The sequence below is a fragment of the Galeopterus variegatus genome, unplaced genomic scaffold, assembly GCF_000696425.1.
Source record: "Galeopterus variegatus unplaced genomic scaffold, G_variegatus-3.0.2 Scaffold3247, whole genome shotgun sequence".
Classification (NCBI taxonomy): domain Eukaryota; kingdom Metazoa; phylum Chordata; class Mammalia; order Dermoptera; family Cynocephalidae; genus Galeopterus; species Galeopterus variegatus.
In genome coordinates, this window is record NW_007729358.1 from 174813 (window position 1) to 178450 (window position 3638).

The window sequence follows — 3638 nt, forward strand, 5'->3', positions numbered from 1 at the left end:
TCTAGAAAACTGACCAGAAATAATTTTGGGTAGGTAACCAGATATAAGACAAACAAAATATATGAAAATTAAGATTTCTTCAACTGTACAAATAAGCACTCTGAAACAGAAATAAGATGCATTCCACTCACCACAGCAAACCAAAACACAAGGTATTTAGGAATAAATCTAACAAGAAAGGCACAGAAACTATGAAATCTCACTGAAAGATATAAATACTATCTCAACAAGTGGAAAGCATGAAATGGGGAGATTATGACACATATCTCCAATTAATTAATTTATACATATAATGTTATTATACTTAGTATCCAAACATCATAGAATGAACAGAAGTGCATAATATTGTTTTAACTAGCACTGCATATTGGGGGAGGGAGGAAGAATTAATAAAATGATCTTAATGTATCTGAAGAATAAGCATTCAGTAACTACAAAAATTAAAATATTGCAAGAAAATCTAGGGGACTGAATACAATCTTGTGTAGAAAGTAAGACCTTCTTAACCATTACAAAAAAAAAAAAATCAAAATCTATAAAAGCTAGATGACAGAATTATTTTTACACAAAAATTAAAAGTTTCATATAGTGAAATATATGAAAAACAAGATCAAAAGACAAATGATAAATATAGAAAACACTGCAACCCAAATGACAAAGCCATTAACAATCAAGCATTTCCACAAATTGAGTAACCAACAAATACCTCAATAGAAAAAAACGGACTAATAAAATGAAGAAACTTTTCAGACAAAATTAAATTTAAAACGCCAACAAGGATGTAAAGAGATGTTTAAATTCACTAATCAACGGGATTGAACATAATCCAATTAACAAAGAGACATGACCAGCTTGACTCACAAACACTTCACACTGCTCCTGCACGAACCGTGGTGGGACACGCGCGTGCTGGGACGTCACAATGGACAGCATTATGGTGGGAGCGCATGTGGGCGACAGTGTGGTGGGGACGTTCATGGTGGGGAATATGGTGGGGAATGCAATAGTGGCAGGTGCGTAAGGTGCGGAGTGTCGTGTGAGGCATGGCTGATGAGCAGGAAAAGCTTTCGAAAAGGAATAGAGTAAATTTGTTAAAAATTAAAAATATATCCTTTGACATATCACGTCAGTTATCTCAGCAAAACGAAAGTGCCAGTGTGTAGAGACATTAATTTAGAAGGATGTTAGCTGTGGCATTTTTTGTCATGGAAAAAAATAAAAATGAAGTTAATACGTATGAATTGGAGAGTGGCCGGACGAACTATGTACACCCGCACCACAGAATACTAGTCATTTAAAAGTTAATTAGAGGTTTACCAGTTGACGGGGGTTTGTATGAGATGTTCTTGAGCAAAGCTAATGTTAGAGCGGACATCACTGGCAAGGGCGGCGTGGCAGCGTCGCGTGAGACGACAGCAAAGCACTGTGCACGTGCAGAGGGACGCGTGCACACGCCTGTGTGCAGGGCTGTGTGAGAACAGGGCGAGGACGGTCTGCGTTCTCTCTGCACCTCATGCCTCTGTCTGCACCTCATGCTGTGGACGTGGGCCTCCTGGGACGGTGACAGAAGGAGGTGCCATCGACGTTGAGACACCAGAGGGATGGGAGAAAGGGAGCAACTCCAAACAGGAAAAGAAGACAATACTGCACTCAAAAGCCACTCACGTGAGCCACACGCACACTGATATAAAATTACATACATGCGTGAGGGTATGTCAAGAAATTAAAATAAAGGTTTAGTTTGTTAGTAAAGAACACAGGAACGGGTCAGTTTTTAAAATACAAGGTTAAAAATAGATATCAGAAATTTTCCTTTCATTGAATTAAGAACGGATGTGCAGAACTTGAGACAGTGTGTTGCATGAGAAAAGACTGTGCATATGAAGACACCAACCAAGAAGCAGCAACAAGTCATGCAACTGAACAAGTCAAGGTAGAAGGAGAGTTGTCACCAGAGCGCATCATGAACAAAGCTGTCTGCAGAAATGTGACCAGCAAAACCGTACACACTTGTCATTGTGCACCACCCATATGCACAGGAGAGATTTCAGGAGAAAACACGAGACCCTGGTGGGAATCAACCCTCAAGCCTGGCACAGACACGGGACCTGGTGAGGGAAGGGTGACATTGAGGTGGCAGGTCTGAGAACGCGTGTTAAGAGGATCGTGCACCAGAAACACGTCTCCCGAGCTTCTCACCTGCTCAGTGAATGCTTCCTTATGGGGCACAGTAGTGTTTTAATCCACACTGGAAGGACATGATATTGAGGAATAACGCAGGATTTTCAGATACACATAGGACAGAGATCTGTTCTCTTAGGAAATTTTGCAACATTATATATTGTAAAACACACACAATCCAATTTTATATAATCACTCAGTTCTAAAACAAAAATGGGCGCACTGCTCACATCCTGTTACTGGAAATAAGAGTCTGAGCAAATCAACACCTGAGCACGACTCAGAAGCACAACACCCTCGTGAGACAGCACTGCAGTGTCCCAAGAGACTGGGGCACAGACTGAGTTACGGGAGACGACAGGTCTAGCTGCTGAGACTGTTTCCTGGGATGGGCTAACGTAGACAAGATAAAGGCAGAGCTGAGAATGAAAATTAGGGAGAACGGATACAGCACATGAAACACGAGGCTGAGAACCAGCTCCCTGCCCTCTGAAGAATTTTCATGTTTATTCTACTTCCCCGGGAACTGATCATATACTTTCTCCCACTAATAGCAGTTATTTTTCTACTCTTAATATCTCTCTTCCTGTACTGAGAGTTCTTTAAAGGCACAACCTGAGTTAGAATCACCTTTGTGCTCACAAGAGCCATAGCACAGTGACTCTTGTGTAATAGTCGATCATTGTATGAAAGATTACCTATTTTTTTTTCCTTTTTGTCTTTTTTACTGACCGGTAACAGGATCGCAACCCTTGGTGTCACGCCCGCACCGGGGACTGGCAATGGGATCGCAACCCTCGGTGTTGCGCCTGCACCGCGCTCAGCCAGTGAGCGGGAACCAGTCTCCATATGGGATCCGAACCCTCGGCGGGAGCGCGGCCGTACTCCCAAGCGGCGCACTCTCCAGTGCGCCACCGGGCCGGCCCGAAAGATTACCTATTTAATATATTTCTATTTACTAGTAATCTCTATGCATGAAAAACTGAATTCCAAGAGTGACTAACATAGGAATGAATAATAAAAAGAGAGATAAAGACCAAAACCTGGTGCTTTATAAGTTTTGTCGAGTTAAAAAACCACCTTATAAAATCCCGAGCTCCCAGGAATGTATGGTAAAATTAATATTCAGAATTTTAAGTTTATGGGCATACAAGAAAAAAGAGGCTTATTTTGTTCCCATTTCAAATCAGTGAGATAACAGTCTTTGGAAGAAATAACAAAGAAAATAAATGAGAAAACTCTAATGATAAATTTCTTTGTAGATTGAAGAAAGCATCTTATAAATGAGAGCAGAACTTTTCACAATTAGAGCGATGAGAATTTGTGTCATATTTTTAGAAGAGGCTGAGCACTTTTTTCTTAAATACCCATTAGTTCTTTATATTTGCCTCTAACGTTTAATAATGCAGCTTGATTTCTTAATAATATTTAATAATTACTTAACTATAATTGTATTT

At 40.4% G+C, this 3638-nt stretch overlaps 1 protein-coding gene across 2 annotated transcripts in view; it reads right to left on the bottom strand.

Moving 5' to 3' along the window:
• The window catches only part of SH3YL1 (SH3 and SYLF domain containing 1), a 44392-nt gene that overhangs the window by 9927 nt on the left and 30827 nt on the right, over positions 1–3638 (bottom strand). The gene's annotated exons all lie outside the window — the stretch shown is intronic.